General features: G+C 34.2%; 1 protein-coding gene and 1 long non-coding RNA gene across 3 annotated transcripts in view; one reads left to right on the top strand and one right to left on the bottom strand.

Annotated features, from left to right (window-relative positions):
* LOC147838080 (uncharacterized) overlaps positions 1-25,093 on the bottom strand; it is a 982,747-nt gene that overhangs the window by 413,449 nt on the left and 544,205 nt on the right. The gene's annotated exons all lie outside the window — the stretch shown is intronic.
* mmp16a (matrix metallopeptidase 16a (membrane-inserted)) overlaps positions 1-25,093 on the top strand; it is a 106,945-nt gene that overhangs the window by 54,885 nt on the left and 26,967 nt on the right.

Genomic DNA, 25,093 nt, shown 5'->3' with positions numbered 1-25,093 from the left:
ACCAATATTGAGGCTGGGAGAAAGAGAGACTGTCTGAGACAATGGAATGGACAGAATAGAGCAATAAAAGCATTTGTTTACTTGTTGAACTACAGCTTGGCTTAGCGCTGAAACTGGGATGAGTTGAAGTCAGAGATTGTGGAAAAGCGGTTTGAAGACAAAATTAAACTTTGGTTTTTACTTATTTACTAAGGCTTGTGGGGCAGCACAGTGGCTTAGTGGTTAGCACTATCACCCCTTAGCATGAAAGTCGCTGTTTCGAGTCCTATCTGGGCTAGCTGGCATTTCTGTGTGGAGTTTGCATGTTCTCCCCGTGTTGGCGTGGGTTTCCTTCTGGGGCTCCGGATTCCCCCAAAGTCCAAAGACATATATAGGTGAATTGGGTGAACTAAAGTTGTGTGAATGTGAGAGTGTATGGGTGTTTTCCAGTACTGGGTTGCGACTGGAAAGGCATACACTGTGTAAAACGTATGCTGAATAAGTTGTCGATTCATTTTGCTGGGGCGACCCCTGATGAATAATGGACTAAGCCGAAGAAAAATGAATGAACTGAGGCTTGCATATTGTATGTGATACGAGTGAGCACAGCCCATTTTGTTGTAATATCTTACATGTAGGCCATTCAAATTTCTAGGTTCTTCAGTGGAGTATTAACTGTGGTCCTATTTAAGTCAATAGTTACTAATATTTTTTTATTTCACCCCTAAAATAAATCTACTGTATAGACAAAACAACTGAATACCAATGGCTCCTGGTAATACACTGAGGTCTTATGGAGCAAAATGATCAGTTTGGTCAAGAAACTGAGCATTGTTATCCTTAGTAGTCCCTAGTGGTGCAAAATATTCACATATACTATATATGAGACATTGTTGAATGTATTTTCCATATTAAAATATAATTCCCAAATGCATAGATTTACTATAACTTTTATTTTCATGTAGCATGCATACATATATACTGTATGTGACTTTATTGTGATTTTATGTCATTTAAGCCTAGAAAATTATTTTACCTGAGATGAACTTGGATAGATATATATGGCCACCAGAAGCAAAGGGGGGAAATATTTAAATATACTTTTGACATATATTTAAATTCATTGAAATGTATTTATTACTCATATATTTCAATCTATGTGACTTCCAAACTGTAAACTTGCACATTTACACATTTACACATACCAAACACATATTTTTAGAAATACACATTCTATTGACACAAATTGACACATTATATCATATTATATTATAGTATATTATTCATTCATTCATTTTCTTGTCGGCTTAGTCCCTTTATTAATCCAGGTTCGCCACAGTGGAATGAACCGCCAACTTATCCAGCAAGTTTTTACACAGCGGATGCCCTTCCAGCCGCAACCCATCTCTTGGAAATATTATATTATATTATATTATATTATATTATATTATATTATATTATATTATATTATATTATATTATATTATATTATATTATATTAAATTATATTATATTATTTTATATTATATTAATTGTATTATTATATTATATTATATTATATTATATTATATTATATTATATTATATTATATTATATTATATTATATTATATTATATTAATTGTATTATATTATTATATTATATTATATTATTATATTATATTATATTTTATTATATTATATTATATTATATTATATTATATTATATTTACACAAATTTGCATGATATTAAAATTTATAATATTCATTTTCCTAGTGAACATTTTACGTCTTAAAGTGAACAATACATAAATTAATCCAAAATAAAATATTTTGAAAGATGCTGTCATGCCACGTATTGTAATTTATTTTCCTACTATGGGAGTAACGGGTGCCAGCAATCAGCAAAATATCTATTTCTTCAAAATATCTTCTTTTGTGTTTGAACTCAAACTCAAATAGGTTTCGAATAAGTTAAAATTTCACTTTTTAAGTGAACTACCCCTTTAAGAACACATACTGTAAAATAAAGGTAAATTAAACTGGAAATTCCTTCATATCAGCACAGCATGTGGTGCCACATTTTTACGGACTGAACTTATATATAAATCTGCCCTCCAGCAAACAATAACTGGTAACAAGATTTTTAAAAAAGATTTCCAGCAACTCACGCACACACATCATACCTGTACATCTTGAACAGATAAGCAGCAGATGTTGACTCCTTTTTCTTCCTGCTATATGTCCCCGAGGAAGAGTAAACACACAGGCGAACACAAATTCCGGTGGATTCAGATGTGTTTTGTGCTCTTAAGTTGAAGCGATAACATCGGCTACAGTGGAAAATATGAACATTCATGTGGCGGCGTTCATGCAGGAAATTAAAATTCCACAGACATATATTTTTTTCCCTTCCTCACCCAAAATCATGGTTTGGAAAACAATGGGGAGTGAAGAATGTCCTGTATGTTTCATGAATGGGAAGACATGTTTCAAAAGTTGAAGAATTTCACCTACAGTACATTTCTGATGAACGTGTTTAGCTGCATGTGTCGAGCTGTCCAGGACTCGTAGATCATGTTGGAGGAAGAGGACGGAGAAATCAAACATCTGAAAGAAAAAAAAAAAAACAAGGTTTGTTGGAAAAGGATAACTGGCAAGATCAGTGTGGATGATGCAATACATGTGAAGAGGAACAGTTTTATTGCACGTCTACAAGAGTCAGTTGGCAGTAAAACAGAAAAAAAGATATGTTTGAATGAGATGGACATATAAACAGATGGAATGAATGAATGAATGAATGAATGAATGAATGAATGAATGAATGAATGAATGAACGAATGAACGAATGAACAGGCAAGCATATAGACAGATGGAATGAAGAAATAGACAGAAAGGTAAATAGACAGATGGATGGAATGATTAATGAATGAATGGATAGAGAGATGTGAATATAGACAGGTGGATGGAGTGATTGAAGGAACAGACGGGCATATAGACAGATGAATGAATGAATAGACAGACAGGCAAATATACAGATGGATGGAATAAATGAAGGGTTAGACAGATGGGGATATAACAGATGGATGGATCGATTGAATAAATGAATGAATTGATGGATGACTGCATGGGCGAATGGGTGAATGAACAAATGAGCGAACAAACGAATGAATGAATGAATGAATAGATGGATTGATAAATAGATAGACAGACAGACAGACATATAGACAGGCGAATAAATGAAAGAATGAATGAATGAATGAATGAATGAATGAATGAATGAATGAATGAATGAATGAATGAATGAATGAACGAACAGACGGGAATATAGACAGATGACTAAATGAATGAATAGACAGACAGGCAAATATACAGATAGATGGAATGAATGAAGGGTTAGACAGATGGGCATATAGAAAGATGGACAAATGAATGAATGAATGAATGAATGAATGAATAGATAACTAGATGGACAGACAGGCATTTAGACAGATGAATGGAATAAATGAACGAATGAATGAATAAATAGATCATATGGACAGATGAATGAATGAATGAATGAATGAATGAATGACTAGATGGACAGACAGGCATTTAGACAGATGAATGGAATGAATGAATGAATAATCAGCTCATATGGACAGATGAATGAATAATTGAATGAATGAATGAATGAATGAATGAATGAATGAATGAATGAATGAATGAATGAATGAATGAATAGACAGACAGGCAAATATACAGATGGATGGAATGAATAAAGGGTTAGACAGATGGGCATATAGACAGATGAACGAATGATTTAATGAATGAATGAATGAATAGTTAACTAGATGGACAGACAGGCATTTAGACAGATGAATGGAATAAATGAACGAATGAATGAATAATCAGATGGATAGATGGATGGATGAAATGAATGAATGAATGAATGGAAGAACAGACGGGCAGATGGATGGTATGAATGACTGAATGAATGAATTAATGGATGAGGGAATGAATGAATGAATTGATGGATGAATGTATGGATAGACGGAATGAGACAATGGAAAAATCATGTGACACTGAAAATTAGGCTAAAAAATTCAGCATTGCAGTCACAGAATAAATAACATTTTAAAATATATTAAAATAGAAAACTGTTTTTTTATTGTAATAATATTTTACAATTTATCTACTTTTGTTGTATTTTTAGTCAAACAAATGCAGCCTTTGTGAGCAGCTCTAGCATGGTTTATACTAAAAATATTATGTAGAAAAAAATTTGAGCTGCAAATAAGCATATTTGAATTATTTTTAATGTATATTATTATACTATTGTTAATTAAAATTATTAATAACATATTTATTAATCAGTAATGATGTTGAAAATTCAGCTGTGAATCACAAAATCTAATAAAAAATACACCGCTATAAAATACTATTTTAAATTGTAACTATATATATTTTTAAATTACATATTTTTTTAAATAGATGCAAAATTGGGGAGCAGAATACACACACACACACACACACACACACACACATATATATATATATATATATATATATATATATATATATATATATATATATATATATATATATATATATATATTTTTTTTTTTTTTTTTTTTCCTGAGACAGAAAGAAAAATACATATGAAAATGAAATAATTAACACAATAAAATAAGTAAAATAAAAATAAATTAATTAATTAAGCAGCACGTCCAACTCAGGATGTAGACAACAAATGAGAGAAGTTAAAAGCGAATGTGGTTTTATGCTGTCTGCTACAATCAGGCTGTGTGGGAATTACAGTAATTATGAGATGAAAACTCTCCGACTCTGTTCACGTCCTCACACTCAAGAACTGTTCATTTCTATGGCAACTCTTATGATGGCAAAACAGATGCATGTGCAGCTTTGTTCTCATTGACATCAGAAAGCACATTAATTCAAACCAAAAAATACTAAAGAACAAATTCACTGCAGCAGATAATGTTGACAGTGAAGTCGGCAATGTTGAAGTTCAGCAATTTGTTGTGGAACCTCCTAACTGTGAAGTTTCAGTATTATTTGCTAGCAATGGGCTTGTATCGCAATGATCCAGAAGAGCCTATCAGAGAGTATAGACATGCTTTTGCTTTCAAAAGTGTTTTGGTCCACTGCTACGCCATCCTGGAGTTCTCAAACTAAAATGGGCTCTGCAGTATTTTCAAAACTCCTGAGTAGTGTGAATTTCAGGAACATAACAAAATGTGTGTATTTAAAATCAAAGAACACACTAGTGTAAATGTAAGTTCAGTTCTTAAGTGAAGTTTACTTGTAAACTAATTTCGAGAGAATCACGTGCTTATGATTGCTTGCTTCTCGTCCTGCATTATCCAATTTATAATTTACCAATCAGATGATTCCTAAGCAACTATAAATACCCAAAGTTCCATATAACAGCCATCTTCGTTTCAAGAATCCCCCTTCCACCTCTACTCCTCCTCCTTTCCTAGATGGGTGGCACGGTGGCCCAGTGGTTAGCACTGTTGCCTCAGAGCAAGAATTTCACTGGTTTTATTCCATGTTTACACGTTTTTTGGCGGGGGGGAGAAATAAAAATGGGATGGCTGCGGTAGACAGGTCTGAAATACGGGATACTCCCATGAAAAAACGGAGGTGTTGGCAGGTGTGCTAACTAGTTTGATATTGATTTGATCTGCTATAGTTAGAAATCAGACTGTAATATCTTCTAAGCGTAAGGGCTTATTATGCGGTTTTGTCGCCATCTTGTGGATAGAAACTTCAACCGTTGCCAACCAGCTCTCTCAGAAATTGAAAATATTTTAAAATAGGCACTATTCTTACAAATAAAGTGCATGGTTGCAATCTAAACAACTACATTTTCGACTAAAAAGCCTCAAAAGTACATTTTGTTGTCTAACAACAATAATATTTGTCAAACTGTAGCGTCTCTCTGTGACTGGCTGTATGTGGGCGGAGTAATACACAAAGGTGAAGAGGCCTTTGTGTAACATTACTGGCGAAATATTGCACAGCTATCAGCCAATCATATTCAAGAACCAGACAGAACTGTTGTATAAATGTATATAAAAAAAAAACACTAGTCATCGTCATCAATGACATATACAATAAAAGTCAACAGCTACCAGTTTACAACATTTTTCAAAGTATCTTCTTTTGTGTTCAACAAAAAAAAAAAAAAAAAGATTTTTTTAACTATCCCTGTAATTAGACTTTTTCTTAATACATCACAGTACATGAGTATATATGTGATTGCGCTGGCCTGCGTGCTGTACTGTATGTGATCCATATCCTGTATGTGTAAGGCGAGCGGCTCAAGCTGGCACACACCAGGCATGCTCTCAAAATAGGCTCTCACCCACCGACTGGAGCATTAGCATTCCATGTGTGCACCAGCAGCACCTTCCGCCAGCACAGCCTGACTCTCCATCTCTCGCTTTCTCCCTCGTTTTCCATTCAAAACTCGCCTCACACACACAGCACTAGGAGTAACGCTTGGATAACTTGACGTCTGTGTGTGTGTGTGTTTAAATACTGTCCATAATCTCTCTTGCGATTGTCTGTCTCAAAGCCACTTTCTCTGGATTCCAAAGCGGACGGTTTTTGTTCATCACTAAAGCCAATGGAGTCTTGAAATGCTGCTGTATTTTAGCAGTTTTACAGTGAGTTTAGTGTCAGTTTGAACTGGTGAATGTGAATTTCTGTCAAGCTGAAGTGGGTCATACTTTACAGTGAGGTTTGATTGGTTAATGTATTTACGAAGATGAACTGAGACTGAATGAGAATGTACGCATCATTTATGAATTATAATTCGATATTTACTACTAGATTATTAAAATGTAAGATTGTGGTTGTTAACATTAACGAGTGCATCGCAACTTTGCATGAATTAATTTTCCTTAATCAACGCTCATCAACAACTATATTTTGTAATAATTATTATGTAATGTGTATTTATGTAGCGCATCTATCATGTATGGCTATACATTCACAAGCGCTTCACACTCATGAAGGTTGAGGTGGGGGGATCTCTCCACACCACCACCAATGTGCAGCATTTACTTGGAGAGACAGTAATAGAGTCAATTCAGTGGATGGGGATGATTTGGAGGCCATGATGAGTGAGGGCCGATGGAGGGAATTTGCCCAGGACAATGGAGTAACACCCCTACTCCCCTACTACAGAGAGTCGGGACCTCGGTTTAACGTCTCATCCAAAAGATGGAGCTCACTGACAGTATAATGTTCCCTTCACTATACTGGGGCATTAGGACTCACACAGACTGCAGGTTGAGCGCCCAATGCTGGCCTTACTAACACCACTTCCAACAGCAACCTAGCTTTCCCCTGTGGTCTCCCATCCAGGTACTGACCAGGCTCAGCCCTTCTTAGCTTCAGTGAATAACCGGTCTTGGCTGCAGGGTGATATGCCTGTGGCGTTCACTATCGCTTGAATTGTTAATTTTAGTAAATATATTAACTAACCGTAATTAACCGTAATACGTGTGAAGTGTGTTAGTGATAAAAAAAAAAAACAAGTCTGTAACATGAAAGTCCAATCGGTGTAGTCTGGTTAAAAAAAAAAAAAAAAAATCATTGATCTGGTTTCTTGGAAAAGTTGCTGTAGAGTAAGTGTACTGTTCTCAACAAGCTTTATATTTTGCCCGTCGTAGTGTTACTGTCAATAGTTAAAATCTTTTTCAGTTATAATAAAATGCTAGATAAGACAAATTACTGCAGTATTAATTTGTTTAAAAATAAGGATAAAAGAAGGATAAAGCTAAATAATAAAAATCACTATTAAAAGTATTTATTTCTCAAGAGAACTAAAACAGTATATTTATTTATTTGTTTGAGATATCTGTAAAATCGAATACTAAAAAATACAGCCGTGTTTTTATAAACATTAAAACATACACATTTTATTTTTGCCCCAAAAGAACAAATAAAAATCTTTTTTTATTATTATTCTTAGTAGGGCTGCACGATATTGGAAAAATCCGACATTGTGATACGTTTACAATTTCACTGAATAATTTTAAAACTGCTATTTGGAAGTGAATCATGCATAAAATGTAATGATATAATCCATTTTGAAGTAAGGCTGTAACATAAAAAAAATGGAAAAGGTGAAGCGCTATGTGTACTTTAGTTCACTTAAAAATAAAAATGTACTCGATTTTATGAGCTGAAATTTATGAACTTGAAGACCACAAAACAATTTATTTTGAAGATTGTTGAAAACTAGTTACCATTAGCTATGTTTCCATGCTCATTTTTTATGTGCATTTGAAACTATTGCATAAAAACTGAAAAAACAAGATGCCCATACATTTGAAAATGTGCATTAAAAACTTATTCTGAAAAACTGAATAGAAGAAACTTTTAATCCGATAAGAAAAAATGTGCATAATCTATGATGGAAATACATCTACCGAATCATGCTCATGAAAAAATTCATATGATTTTGTTTTATCAGATCATGTAATAACAAAAATGGCTGCGATTGATAGCATTAATGGTCAAACTAATGGACCGATTACATTATAAAACAAGTGAAATGTTGTTATGGTCATTCTGAAATGCCTCAGCCAAATTCTGTCATCACAGTGGTTTAGTATTATTAAGTTCATTGCGATTCATCTTCCTCTTCTGAGGTGCCAGTAATTTATTATATGAGACCAAAGGTCCACAGTGGCTTCTTCTATTGCAGCAATTTTTATTTTTATTTTTTAAATTTGGCTGCAGTTTATCAGTAAGTGACGATTTTCTTCTTTTTGACTGGAAACGCTGCTTTATTCACAAATGTTTTATGCGATATTCCAGTTTTGAGCATAAGTCGCATCATTGGAAATAAACATAGCTACTGACATTCTTCGTGATAAATAAAACAAACACAATGGAAGTCAATGGCTACCAGTTTCCAACATTCTAGAAATATCTACATTTGTGTTAGACAAAAGAAAGAAACTTAAACAGGTTTGGAACAAGCTGACAATGAAAAGCATTCATTCATTTATTTTCCTTTGGCTTAGTCCCTTTATTTATCACAGTTTGCCACAGCGGAATGAACCACCAACTTATCCAGCATATGTTACTGCCAATTTAGTTTATGCAATTCACAGAAATGCCAACCAAGCCAGCCGGGACTTGAACCAGTGACCTTCTTGGTTGGAGGCGACAATGCTAACCTGCCGCTAATGAACAACCAATGCTAGAAATGTCATTGTTGGGTGAACTATCCCTTTAAGAAAGCACTCAATCTTTCTACAACAGTGCTAGGTTTTTGAGATAGTTTGTGTTCAAGGTCAGCATATTTACCGGTCAAACTAAAGATCTGAATCTGAAACTGTAAAAGCAGCGATAGGGCCAAAGAAAAGGGCCATAAGTCTAGACGAGAGCAGAACAAGAGGAAGAGAAGCAGCTTTGAACAGATCAAGAGACGCAGCAGCTGTTCTCCCAACAATGCTTCATCTGTTCACGGGCACCGGCTCATTTCTTCACACCCAAGACTGAACCTGAACCTGATCTCTCCTGGAATCAGCCGCGGGTAACAGAAGAACGCTAGGAATCTGAGCACTCTGCGCTTTGGCCATTTCTCCCTCCATTCCTCATCCAATTACTCAGTGATGGCCTTCTCGAAGGGCTTACAAAAGCCCCTCTTGTTCTCAACCATCCCATGTTTTTAATCACCACTCATGCTGAAATGAAGACTAATAACCTTTCTTGTCCATAATTAGCATTTCATAAGGGATTCCTCTGATTTTCAGCACAACCGCGCCTGCTTTTATTGATGCTAGAGCTAAGTCTAGTGCTTTTATGGTCTACTGTTATGATTAGCGTCTGGATCTATATAGCCTACATTAAAAAAATACTACAGTCATTTATAGTTAATGCTACAGTGTTTTTGAACAATACGTATCTGAATTAATCTGTTGTTATAAGTCTATGGTCTAAGTAGCTATGGTATAACAGCAACTATAGTAATGGAAACAAACAACCCAATACTGTCGTTTTCTACAACTATAGGGTATGACACACTAAAATACATTGTTTACTGTAGTAAAAACTAAAGTACCAATTGTTTTTTTACAGTTTATCAATTCACTATAGTCAATAATATATTATGCTGGAGCATTCATTAACAGAGAGCTGTAAATACTGTAATATATAAATTATAATAGATTTTACTATAGTATAATTCAAAAAGACTAGTAGTTACTCTAAATTACCCCAGTATTTTTTCATGTGGGTCTTAGCAATCTCTATTTTCTGACTAAAGAATCAGCGAGGGTCTGTTTTTATGAAACGTCTGCAATGTTAAATGAGGTTTTCTAGGAAACTGTAATGGACTGGGTTGGTAGAGAATAGCATTAAAGCATTAGCGTTTGCTAGCAGGGTGTAATGACTCGTGTTAGCGGGGTGTAAAGCGGAGGAATAAAGCATTAGCCTGACATGGGTTCTGGGGATGGAACGGGCTTGAGTTTTTCAACAAAAGTTTGTGGTTTATTGTGTGAAACAGACATGCTGGAAGCTAGTGAGATTAGCAAAACAGGTTAACACAATGTACTATTAGAGGATATTGAAACAAGTACTATTTTTTATGCTGACAATCCTTATTTAGCAGAGTCAGGTTTGTTAAAGTAGAGCATCTTTGCTGATAATTGCAGTATACCTGCAACACAAAAGCTAATGGTGGATGTTTCATTTGTTTGCCAAATCTCACCTGCAAAGCTAACTTTATAGCACAGGTGTCAAACTCAGTTCCAAAAGGGCCGCAGCTCTGCACAGTTTAGTTCCAACCCTACTTAAACACACCTGATCAAACTAATTGAGTCCTTCAGGCTTGTCTGATTGAAACCTACAGGTAAGTGTGTTGGAGCAGGGTTGGAACTAAACTGCGCAGGGCTTCAGCCCTCCAGGAATTGAGTTTGACACCCCTGCTAGCATTGCAATTGTGGGGAAGGTTTGAGATTTTAAGTTAGGTTTTCTTAGAAAACCCCAATGAACTGGGTTAGCAGAGAATAGCATTAAAGTATTAATTCTTGCTAGCAGGGTGTAAAGCAGAGAAATAAAGTAGCTATTACCTTAGTATGGGTTCTGAGTATGGAACAGGTTTGAGTTTTTTAACAAAATGTTGTGTTTTATTGTGTAAAACAAATGTGCTGCAAGCCAGGGAGATTAGCAAAACAGTTAGCTAACAGTGTTTTAAGAGTCAAATTAGCTATTTTTATGCTGACAAAACTCATTTAGCAGAGTCAGGTGTGTAAAACAGTATATTGGTCTCGTTGTTGATAATTGTACATTTGCAAAACAAATACTAGTGTTGCCCTGCTGAAAAATCCAGCTTAAACCAGCTTGACCAGCCTAGCCAGGTTGGGAGCCCAGTCAAAACCAGCTATGTCCAGCTTAAACTAGGCTGGTCAAGCTGGTTTTAGCTGGATTTAGCTGGTCATTTTCTAGCCTGACCAGCTAAGACCAGGCTGGAAATGGCAGGAAACCAGCCTGGAAATGGCCAAAACCCCTCTAAAACCAGCCTGGTCGACCAGCTAAAACCAGCTAACCAGCCTAGGCTGGTTTAAGCTGTTTTTTCAGTAGGGGGATTTTTTATATGTTTGCCAAATCTCACATGCAAAGCTAACTTTAGCATTGCAAATGTAGAAGCCTTTTGCAATGTCAAGTGATGTTTTCTAGGAAACTGTAATAGACTGGGTTAGTGGAGAACAGCATTAAAGCATTAGCGTTTGCTAGCAGGGTATAATGACTTATTTTAGCGGGGTAAGCAGGTAAATAAAGCATTAGCCTGACATGGCTTCTAAGTATGGAACGGGGTTTGAGTTGTATTACTGAATCAAATTTACCACTTTTTATGCTGACAAACTCATTTAGCAGAGTCGGGAGTGTGAAAGTAAATGAGCCTCTTTGTTTATAATTGTAGCTACACCTGCAAAACAAATGCTACGTTGGCTGTTTCATTTGTTTGCCAAATCTCACCTGCAAAGCTAACTCTAGCATTGCAATTGTGTTTCCTAAGTCATTATTGTTTGACTGTTAGCCAGAGGAACACCTTAATGGTTGCTGTGTTTCAATTCACTGCTTTCTCAATTTTGCTACTCAGGTGTGAATCATTTTCCACACAGCTGCAAAAGTATAATGTAGAGAGTGCTGCCACAGTATACATGATAAATAAGTACAATAATAAAGGCTCTGACAGTTAGAGATCTGAAAAACAAAAAGGCGGGAAATAAAGAACTTAGAGTTCTTTGTGTTATTGGTGGCAAAGTGGCTCAGTGGGTAGCACTGTCGCCTCACAGCAAGAAGGTCATTGGTTCGAGCCCCAACTGGGTCAGTTGGCAATTCTGTGAGGAGTTTGCATGTTCTCCCCGTGTTCGAGTGGGTTTCCTCCGTGTGCTCCTGTTTCTCCCACAGACCAAAAACATGTGTTATAGGTGAATTGAATAAACTAAATTGGCAGTGTGTGTGAGAATGAGAGAGTCTATGGGTGTTTCCCAGTACTGGGTTGCAGCTGGAAGGGTATCCGCTGTGTAAAACATATGCTGGATTAGTTGGCGGTTCATTCTGCTGTGGCGACCCCTGATTAATTATTAGACTAAGCCGAAGGAAAATTAATGAATGAATGAATTTCTGAGTGTAGGGTTAGTTTACAAGACAACATTTTTAAACATTATATGCATTGTTCATTTACACAATTACAGCACAGCCTAAAAATACAAAATAAATAAACAAATAAATAAATTTAAATGGGCTTCAACGTGCAAATTTAGTAAAAATAATTAATTAATCATTATATTATTATTATTTTAATATGTATTATTTAATAGTAAGTTTAGCACCATGTTTTAACTACCATTTTTTCAGTACATTAAAGTACCATGCTTTACCTTGGTATCACAATAATAATTTGGGCATTCACCATTGAAATACCATGGTATAAGAATATAGGATCCATCAGTACCTTAAGCCAGGTAACTTGGCATTATTGTTTTTTTTTTTTTTTTTTGTTTTTTTGTAAAACCAAGGTTAATTTTAATAAGGGAATAATACTGTAGAGGGCAGCACGGTGGCTCAGCACTGTCGCCTCACAGCAAGAAGGTCACTGGTTTGAGTCCCTTCTAGGCCAGTTGGCGTTACTGTGTGGAGTTTGTATGTTCTCCCAGTGTTGGCGTGGGTTTCCTCTGGGTGTTACAGTTTACCCCTCAATCCAAAGACATGCGCAATAGGTGAATTGAATAAGCTAAATTGGCCGTAGTGTGTATGAATAAGTGTGTATAGATGTTTCCCAGAACTGGGTTGCAGCTGGAAGTTCATCCGCTGTGTTAAACATATGCTGGAATAGTTGGCGGTTCATTCCGATGGGGCGATTCCTGAATAATAAAGGGACTAAGCCGAAAAGAAAACGAATTAATGAATAATTGGTGGAGGTGACACGATGGCTTAGTGTTTAACACATTCGCCGCACAGCAGAAGGTTGCTGGTTCAAGTTCCAGCTGGGTCAGTTGGCATTTGTGTTTGGAGTTTGCATGTTCTTCCCATGTTCATGTGGGTTTCCTCTGGGGGTTCCGGTTTCCCTCACAATCCAAAGACATGTGCTATAGGTGAATTGAATAAACAAAATCGGTCATAGTGTATGTGTGTGAATGAGTGTGTATGGATGTTTCCCAGTACTGGGTTGCAGCTGGAAGGGCATCCGCTGTGTAAAACATACGCTGGATAAGTTGGCGGTTCATTCCGCTGTGGTGACCCCTGATGAATAAAGGGACGAAGCTGAAGGAAAATGAATGAATAATTGGTGGAGAATTTTATAGAATCACAGGTAACATTATTCACCTCCATCAGTTGGAAATCATAAAAAGTGTAAATAATGCAGGCTAATCACTTCAACCAAAGCGTATGCTATCGATTAAAAACCTCAAAGCTCACAGTAGTTTGGTCTTTAAAGGCTTTATAAGCCATTGTTAAAAATCAATTCCCTCGTGAAGAAAACAAATGCTATTTTTAAGTCCAGAACCAGACTGTTTCACTCTCTTCATGAGCACACATCTAAAATACATTCAGACATCCTCTGTGGAATGATGCTTCACACAGTTTATGATCTCAATGTGACCCATGAAGCTACAGTAAATACTCGCCCAGAAGTGCACTCAGAAAGAAATCAAACACGGTTCACGGGAAAAGCATTTCAGTCAAAGAGACCAGTTAGGCTCCAGGCGTTTACTGTTTTCTTTTAAATCCTATTGACAAGGCTGTAAGTGTGGGCCGCTGATAGCTTTTCACCACCGCAGACACAGATCTAGTATTCTGATTGCCAAAATATGAATAGAAATCATATGAATAGAACCAGCATACGGTGAAGGGTAAATTAATGAAATAGAGTTCTTGCCCTCTACCTGCGCTTTCTGTCTTCAGCTAAACAGGACGTTTGTCCCTCAGCAGAAAGGAAATCCGTATGGGGTATAAAAAGGGTGTAACGTGGCTTCGAGGGTATCCTGACTGATGTCTTTGTGTTTAGCTTTGCATTTAAACAACGCCTGGTGCGTCAGTGTCACAAACATCCACACAGAATAACTGTTCCCATGAGAAACGCAGAGTGATGTCATTTCCTTTGAAAGCTGATGAATCCCTGAAAGTTCATCAAGCCGCTCGCTTTTATTAAAGTCATTTCCTGACGGAGCACGAGACAGAAACGCTTGTCAATCATTCAGCCGTGTGGGATGATCCACTTTGACATTTCCCATCTCGTGTTTGGAATTAAGAGGATGGATACATCATCTGTAATCAGAGCCCAGACCTCTGGAGCTGTGGGTGTGTGTTTGTGTGTAAACTACAAACTGTGTATGCAGCTTATAAAGACATCACTCGTTTCACTGCAAGCTAAACTTACATTAGGAAGGTGGGAGAAAGGGAGAACAAGGCTATGGTGATATTTTACTTCTGCATGACGGAAGACATGTACACCAACTGGTTGGTCCTCTTAATTCCATGTAAAAATGTACCATGGTATTGCCATGATACTATGATGTTTTTTGTTTGTACCTAAATTGGGCTGCAGTTTATTTTACGGCATGTAAAAACTTAACTAAGAAAGTACTTGGTGAAATAAACTACATGAGTAAAATTTTGGGGTAAATTTATGACTATGATACAGATGGTAGGGGAGAGCGGGGCACGAAGTAACGCGGGGTAAAATGTAACATGGAGTTTTAAGGTATTTACTCAGGGTTAAACATGGCATGCTTTTGAGGTTTTCATCATAGACTCGGCAGACGTCTTCCTGCCATTATTGTAAAAGTTTGCCTAAATTTGGATGAGAAACACAGAAGAAACCATTTTTTGCAGCTTTAAATGTCACTTTAAGCTGTAGAGAAGTGTCTTAAAAAATATCTAGTCAAATTTTATTTACTGTCATACTGGCAAAGATAAAATAAATGAGTTATTAAAACTATTATGTTTAGAAATGTGTTGAAGAAATCTGCTCTCCATTATACAGAGGTTGGGGGAAAAAAGTAAACGGAGGTAAATAATTCAGGTGGGCTAATAATTCTGACTTATAATTCTGTCAGAATTCTGACTGATATATATATATATATATATATATATATATATATATATATATATATATATATATATATATATATATATATATATATATATATATATATATATATATATATATATATATATATATATTAGTGCTGTCAATCAATTAAAAAAATTAACTAATTAATCGCACTTTTTAAAAAAAATTAATTACATTTAAAAGACTGAGACTTGTAAATTTGGCTATTCGAGTGTAAAGTTAATGTAAAGGCAAGACAAATACTGTTTAAATTCAAAATATAATTCATTATTAGAATTTTTGTTTAACTTGTAACACAGATTTCTTCATGTAAACAACATACCCACAATAAACCATCAAGATCCTGCTTGACATCCAAATTTATTACAGAAATTAAAACACAGGCATGTTAATGCCATTTGAATTTCAAAACAATCAATGCCAATAAAGAAAACATTGATTTCCATGTTGGATTCTATGTGGACTGCAAAAAAATGCCAAAATACAGGCATTGCAGGTATGGAAAATTATAATAATAATAATAATAAAGTATTGAAAATCTGTGCATGCCCCTGAATAGGTTTACCAACTCCCATTCTATAAAAGCACAAAAACCATATATAGGAAATAACGAAAGTTGACAAATTAAAAAACTACATTTTTTTGTTTATTATTAAAATAAAATTATAATCCACATTGGAAATGTGGATGCCTGTGTGTTTTGACATAATTTCTTCAAAAATAACAAAATATTTTTGAAGAAGCTTAGTCTACTAAGCAAATACTAGGGCAAATAAATATAACAATCACTCAACTTATAACAAATTTGCACATTTTATCATGGTCTCGCCATATTCTTTGACATTTTATCATGGTAAAAACCACATATTCTGTGAGGATTCTTGGATTACTATGTAAAATACTGGGTTGTTGTAACCCAACTTTGCATCAAATACAAACAACCTCAATCATTGGGTTAAAAGATGTATAATTAAAGGTAAATTACAGTAATGTAAATGTTAACCCAATATTGGGTTACAACAACCCAACATTTTGTAGAGTGTATTGAATTTCAACATAGAACCATGCTCGATATCAATGTACCATTGTATAACAATGATGTTTTGGACATTTACCATGGTAAAGCCATATGTTATTTTATCAAAACAAATTGAGAACCATGTAAGTACCATGCTACAGTATATAAATACAAATCCTTTTCGTACCCTGGTATTTACAGGTATCAAAAAACCATGGTATTAACACACTAATTGGACTTTTACAATGAAAAAAAAATTATCTTAAAAGAACTAAGGTGAACATAGATGAGAAACATTTGAGTATGATGTAAAAAAAAAAAAAATATATATATATATATATATATATATATATATATATATATATATATATATATATATATATATATATTCAATAAAACCATAGTAAATATTAAGTTATCATTGTATTAGCATGTTATTTTAGAAATATAAATTTCAAGCAATGTTTTTGGTAATTTACTATAATCCATAGTATTACCATGGTAGCCTATATGAATATGGTAATCATTCAGTAGCATGGCATATACTGTACCTCAGTATTATTGTATTTTAATAGCCATTTGAACATCTACATTTCTAGCACGGGTGAAGATAAGGTAATTCCCAGATTGAGGTCAGTGGTCTTGACAAATTGAGCAGAATCTTTTCATGTTCACTTCCCGCTTTTTTGGTTTCCCATCCCTTTGCTTTTCTTCTCCCCGTTTTGATGTGTGAACTTGCCTTTCAGCTGCCTGCTAATTAATCAGGGGCTCGAGACTTACATAAGAGACGTGAGGGTTCAAACACAGCTGCTCTGGTTTGAACCTCAGCACAAGCATCTTGGGAGAATCGCAGTGCTGATCCTGGAACAGTTGATAGGACACGTTTACATCTCTCCACACGTTGCCAGATGCATTGGTTTTATCCAGCTTTACCTGTGGAGAAAACAAGTATTAAAATTTTTTTTTTACATTTGGGATATTCATTGCCAATTTTGAGATGGTCAGTATATTGCTAAGTGGTTGCTTAGTCCAAATAGCTGCGTTGAATAGGAACCATCATGGAATGCATACTAAAATCTAATGAATAGGAACTGTTGTCTAATTAATAAATACTAGATTTTTTTCTTAATAGGAACTAGTTTCTAATGAATAAATACTAGTTAATAATTAACAGGAACTAGTCTATAGTAAAAAAGTACTAAAATCAAATCAATAGGAACCTCTGTCTAACAAATAAAAACTATTTTCTAATGAATAGGAACTACAGTAGCATGTAATACGTACTAATATCTATTGAATAGGAACTGTTGTCTAATTAATAAGTACCAGCATCTACTAAAGAGGAACCTGTTTGTAATTAATGAATACTAGCATCTAATAAACAGGAACTAGTGTCTAGTAAATAAGTACTAAAATCCATTGAATAGGAACTAGGGTCTACGAATAAATAAATATTTCTAATAAATAGGATCCAATGAATAGGAATTAAGGTCTAACAAATAGAAACTAGTATCTAATCAATAGAAAATACAGTATCATGTAAAAAGTACTAGTATCTATTGAATAGGACCTATTGTTTAATGAATAAGTACCAGCATCTACTAAATAGGAACTGTTTTCTAATTAATAAATACTAGTATATAATGAACGGGAACCAAATAAGTACTAGAATCTGATGAATAGAAACTAGGGTCTAACAAATAAACAATACAATAGAAATTACAGTAGCATGTACTATAATAAGTACTAATATCTAATGAATAGGAACTGTTGTCTAATGAATAAGTACTAGCATCTACTAAATAGGAACTCGTCTCTAATTAATGAATACTAGTATCTAATGAACAGGAACTAAATAAGTACTAGAATCCAGTGAATAGGACCTAGTACCTAACAAGTAAATGCTAGTATTTAATGAGTAGGATCTACAGTAGCATGTTATGCATATTACTAGCCAATGAATCGGAACTATTGTCTAATAAATAAGTAATAGCATCTACTAAATAGGAACTGTTTTTTAAATTAATAAATACTAGTATCTAATGAACAAGAACCAAATAAGTACTAGGATCCAATGAATAGGAACTAGGGTCTAACAAATAAAAACAAGTTTCTAATAAATAGGAACTACAGTAGCACGTAATGCGTATTACTAGCTAATGAATAGGAACTGTTGTCTAACGAATAAGGACTAGTATCTACTAAAAAGAAACTGGTTTCTAATTAATGAGTACTAGCATCTAATGATTAATTAAAGTGAACTTATATTAGTTTTATCCTCTTCTCCTATGAAGATTATTTAAATAAAATACATTTGTAAAAAGAAAAACATAAGCAGTGTTTTAGAGAGGTCAAGTTGTTTCTAAGATGCTAGCGGTAGCTTAGATGCTAACATTGAGTTGTAAGCATGCTAGATTGTGGCATGCTAGATAGTGGAATGTCTCATGTATCAAGGCATTATTTAAGTTTTGAAAACTACTAGTAGAGTTTGATCTTGAGACAGTTCTGTTACAATGCGTCCCGCTTTCAATCATACTACAAACTACACCCTCTCCATCTCATTCTTGCTCTCCCCTTACTTATGAATTCTTAATATCACTTTTGTGTTGTGTGCTTACAGTTGGTTTCCTTCTGATATCCAACCACAACAATATTTAGTCTCTGATAAACAGATCTGTAACTGGTCTCAAGTGTGTTGTTCGCTCAGTAGCATTTGGTCAATTGTGTGTATTTTGGAGTGTTTTGCTGCAGTCGGCTTTGATGTCGCTGAATTCTCCAGGGCTCTGAAATAGACCGAAATATCCAGGAATGCTAAACGTTTACGGCAAGCCACTTGCACATTTCATTTATTAACTTTTCATGCTACTAGAAGCAGTTTGTCAGATACTTTTGAGCATCGACTAGCATGTTTTACAGTATAGTAAATCAGTTTTAGATATAATCTTACCTATTAGATATATAATAGGGCTTATTTGGGCTACAATTTAAGGTGATGTAGTTATGTAGTAAATATTAATTAATTACATGTAGTTACTATATGGTTGGGGTTGTAATGTGGCATAGGTTTAGGGTTAATTACATGTAGTTATGCGTAATTCATTGTACTGTAACTGCTATAGTAAGCATGGAACGTGTAAGTTTGTTACTTATTGATTAATATCTATCCAGTTGCTACAACTATGCATTTATTAGATATTAGTGCTTATTTAAAGTATTACTAGTATGATTTATTTTCTTAGTATAAGTCTGAATGTGACTAGTAAGAAAATAACAGTTTTTAGTAATAGATAAGTACTTGCAAATTAATGTAATATACAAGTACTGGTACACGATAACTACTCATAGTCATATAGTAGTTACCAGGACTGCTAGTGTATTATACAAACATACTAGTAACGATTAAGCAATATAATCATATAATAGTTACTAGAACCTACGTGTTAAACTATGTTCTAGGCACAAATGGAATACATAGGCAATATTCACTATTGAAATAAACACTAGAATCTAATGAACACCTACTCTAGTGTCTTATATTATTATGTAATGAATAAACTAGGGTCTAATAAATGAGTAGTAGTATATAATGAACAGGAACTAGTTTGTAATATGTACGTATTAATATCTAATGAATATGAACTAACATGTCACAAGAATTATTGATGAATAGGAACTAGTGCCTAATGAATAGGTACCAGTACCAAATGAGTGTCTAACAAATACAAACTAGTATCCAATGAACAGGAATCAGCATGTAATGTTTTTTAATATCTAATGAATAGCAACTATGGGCCAATGGATAAGTACTAGTGGCCTCTAAATAGGAACTAGTTTCTAATTAATAAAGGCTAGTATCTGATGAACAGGAACTAGTTTTTAGTAAATAAGTACTAGAGTTCAATGAATATGAACTAGTGTCTAACAAATAAAAACTAGTGTCTAACGAATAGGAACCAATATGTAATGCATATTAATATCTAATTAATAGGAACTATTGTCTAATGAATAAATACTAGATTTTTTATAAATAGGAACTAGTTTCTTTTTTTTTAAACGGTTTTACCTAATGTACCACCAAGACAACACACACAAAGAAGAAAAAAATTAAGATAGATAAAAAATAAATAATAATAATCTATAATAATACTACCCCCCCCCCAAAAAAAAAGAATAATAATAATAAAAATAAATAAATAAGTGAGGGACATTTAACATAGTCAACACAAGATTATGAATTAACAACAGAGTAAATTTGGTCATTACTATGAGAGTAGTAGTGCACTATTCAGTTTTGAGGAAATCCAGAAAGGGTTGCCAGGCAGTTTGAGATTGCAGATGAGATTTGGGCTCCAGGAAACGTGTCCTCTCCATACGAACTAGTTTCTAATGAATAAATACTATTGAATGAACAGAAACTTGTGTCTACTAATTCCAATGAATAGGAACTAGGGTATAACCAATAAAACTACTATCTAATGAATGAGAGCCAGGATGTAATGCATATTAATATCTAATTAAGAGAAACTGTTGTCTAATGAATAAGTATCTAGTAAAAACGCACTAGAAACCAATGAATGGGACGCACTATCTAATGAATACGAACGAGCATATAGTAAGTACTGATATCTAATGAATAGGAACTGTTGTCTAATGAATAAGATCTACTGAAGGGGAACTGGTTTCTAATTAATAAATACTATCTAATGATCAGGAAATAGTAAATAAGTACCAGAATCTAATATTAGAAGTGTCTAACAAAAAAAAAACTAGTTTATAATGAATAGGAAAGAGCATGTAATAAGTAATAATATCTAAAAATATATGAACTGTTGTCTAAATAAGTGCTAGTAGGAACTAAATAGCAACTAGTTACTAATTAATAAACTAGGATCTAATGAACAAGAACTAGCATTTAATAAATAAAAACTAGCATCTAATGAACAGGAACCAGCATGTAATGCATATTAATATCTAAGGAATAGGAACTATTGTCTAATTAACTAATACTAGAATCTAATGAACATGAACTAGTATCTAGAAAATAAGTACTAGAATCCAGTAAATAGAAACTAGTGTCTGACAAATAAAAACTAGTATCTAATGAATAGGAACTAGTTTGTAAAGAATAAATACTAGCATCTAATGAACAGGAACTAGTGTCTAGTAAATAAGTACTACTATAGAATTCAATGAAGAGCAACTAGTGCCTAATAAATAAGCACTAGCATCTAATTAATAGGATCTATCTAAGAACGAATAAGTACTATGTACCATGAAAATAGACACAAGTATGTTTTACAGATTAAATGTAAAATCGGCATCCCATAAAGCACATCATTTGATCTGCATCTGCTCTGAACAGGTTAAATAAAACACAAGTCGACTGAATAAAAAGTGTGTCACGTTTGTTTGCATCAGCAGATAAAAAGAGAGATTGATAGTGAAAAGGAAAGAGAAGAGGAAGAATAAACAGCTGCTGTTGTGGCCGTCATGGGCGTTCTGTCCTCTGTGGTTTCTACTTTGGTGTTTGGATGGTTTTCTGGCCTGTGGCGTAAAGTCGCGCTTCCAAACCGTCCCGGGGTGAGCAGGGTGGGGTTTTTCCATTTGCGCACTGAGGGGAGATGCTCAGCACGGATGTTTGATGTGAGGGTGTGCAGAGACAGCGCTTATACTGTAATGAATCCCAGCAGTAGCCGCGGTGATTTTCTGGAGCTTTTCTGGAGTGGAAACTGAGATGATAACAATTACGCACACACACAAACAACCACACACACGTAGTGAGCAGCTCTGATTTTTATTTATCATTATGCATTCTGACACATACAGATTTTCGCTGTATATTTAGTGGGATTTTTTAGAGCTCAAGGGTCCGTTCTTTATACGTGGATTACTCAATTAGCTGGATTTGGATATTGACGATTTGACACGATCCGGAATCGTTTCGTTCTTCAAAACTCATCTGAGACTTGTTGTCATAGCAACAGTTCTGGTAGCTCAAACATGCTTGGGAGCAGGTTGATTTTTGTCTAAACAGGATTAGACTACAAGTACAAGTAAAGGTAATACTAAAAGAATGTACCAAATGCTGATATTTTCTTACAGTAGTAATATTCACATATATACGCCCCCCTGAATTATTAGCTTATTATTTTTTCTTCCAATTTCTTTTTAACAGAGAGAAGATTTTGTTCAACACTTTTCTAAACATAATAGTTGTAATAACTTATCTCTAATAACTGATTTATTTTATCTTTGTCATAAAGACAAAGTGCATAATATTTGACTAGATATTTTTCAAGACACTTCTATACAGCTTAAAGTGACATTTAAATGCTTAACTATGTTAATTAGGTTAACTAGGCAGGTTATGGCAATTAGAAAAGTTATTGTATAAGGATGGTTTGTTCTGTAAACTATCGAAATAAAATATAGCTTAAAGGGGCTAACAGTTTTGACTTTAAAATGGTGTTTAAAAAATTAATAATTGCTTTTATTCTAGCCAAAATAAAACAAATAAGACTTTCTCCTGAAGAAAAAATATTATCAGACATACTGTGAAAATTCCCTTGCTGTGTTAAACATAAATTGGGAAATATTTAAATAAGAAAAGAAATTCACAGGGGGGCTTATAATTCTGACTTTAACTGTATATTCATTCATTCATTCATTTTCTTGTCAGCTTAGTCCCATTATCAATGCGGGGTCGCCACAGCGGAATGAACCGCCAACTTATCCTGCACATTTTTATGCAGCGGATGCCCTTCCAGCCGCAACCCATCTCTGGGAAACATCCACACACACACTTACACACTCATACACTACGGACAATTTAGCTGTGGGGGAAACCAGAGCACCCGGAGGAAACCCACGCGAATGCAGGGAGAAAATGCAAACTCCACACAGAAATGCCAACTAAGCCGAGGATCGACCCAGCGACCTTCTTGCTGTGAGGCGCCAGCACTACCTACTGCGCCACTGCGTCGCCTATCTGTATATTTTTAACTATACCTATATAAAGTTTAAAATATATATATTAATAAAATGAATGCAATCTGCACTCCGAAATAAAAAGACAAAGACTGCCACCTGGTGGTGCAAAAATAACATTATTGATATGAACTTTTTAGATACATTCGTGTACATGTACAATATTCAACTTAAAAAACAGGATAATAATTTATGCAGTCATGCACATGTTTTGACCGCTAATTTGCCGGGGATTTGATGCTTCCCAAAAGTTGCAGACACCTTTACCGATATCAAAATGCTTTTTTGATGCCAAATTAGTTTATAATCTTCTTAGTTAGTTAGTCTGTTAAAAATCTTCTTTAAATGTAGAACTAAATACATTGATATGCATTAAAATACATGATGAATACTTTTGACACATGAAAGAGTAAAGCCTGCAGATTAGGCCGTTAGCCAATCAATGCGTTGCTGATTATGATTTTGAAGATCGATACAACTGTCCTTTAAAACACACGTTAGCCAGAGATCAGTTATCAAGATTAAAAGATCCAGGATCTGCCAAATCATCTTAGATCATTCAAGCGAGGTATGAAGAATGGACCTCTAATCATGTGTGAATTAATATATACATGTACATGTTGCATGATTCAATATGCATTAAATATCTTTATTATTGATAATGACTAGGCCCACACGGAATCTGCATGAGCAGAAATCCACAGATATCTAGCCCATCATTGAGTGTATTTATTTCCTTCTGTAAATGTGTGTAAATTTATATTAATTCAGTTTTTACATTTATATCAGTAATATTACTGACTAAAGTGTTCATATGATTTATTTGCAATAGTTTATAAAGTAATGATTTCTGTCTTTTTGTAGATATATTATATGAGAGACTTGCTTTGTTAAATAAATAAGTCGATCTAATTGGATTTGCATTGTAAACATTAAATACAAGTTAAAAAGGTATCATTTTTTATTTCATTTATTAAGTTTTTAGCTGTCATCGTAATCATTCCCCATAAATCCATATATCCTCCACAGAAATAGCAAAAAAATGTCAGAAGATTCTGTCTGGCCCTTATAATGACCCCATTATTAATGCTTGAAATAGTTTATTCTGCAGTACATTAAATGATGCTTACACATGTTATGTAAAGAGTCATTTGGGGTATCAGTTGCACTTTATTTTTCTGTCTCGATAAGTTTAACCAGCTTCTGTGTGTTATTTGTTAATTTTATTTCATTAAAAAGAAGTTAAAGAGGAAGTTAAGACAGTTGTTTATAAATGATGTTTCTTTTATGCATTAAAGTAAGAACTGACTTGTGAGAGTCATTTTACAAATGATTTTACAAATACAGCTTATTTTAACGATGTGTAATACTGAAGAAATGACTCATTATTAAACTGCAGTGGACACATTTATGACACAAAAATGCTGGACAGTTTATGAGAGTGTTTGTTTCTTTATAAAGATGTTCATGGCAGTCATTCATTTATTTGGATTGACTAAAAAAAAACGAATGGCTTGTAA

This window comes from Danio rerio, chromosome 24, assembly GCF_052040795.2.
Source record: "Danio rerio strain M-AB ecotype USA chromosome 24, GRCz13ab, whole genome shotgun sequence".
Lineage (NCBI taxonomy): Eukaryota > Metazoa > Chordata > Actinopteri > Cypriniformes > Danionidae > Danio > Danio rerio.
The sequence above is the reverse complement of the archived record's forward strand: the minus strand, read 5'-3'. Positions and strand labels throughout refer to the sequence as shown.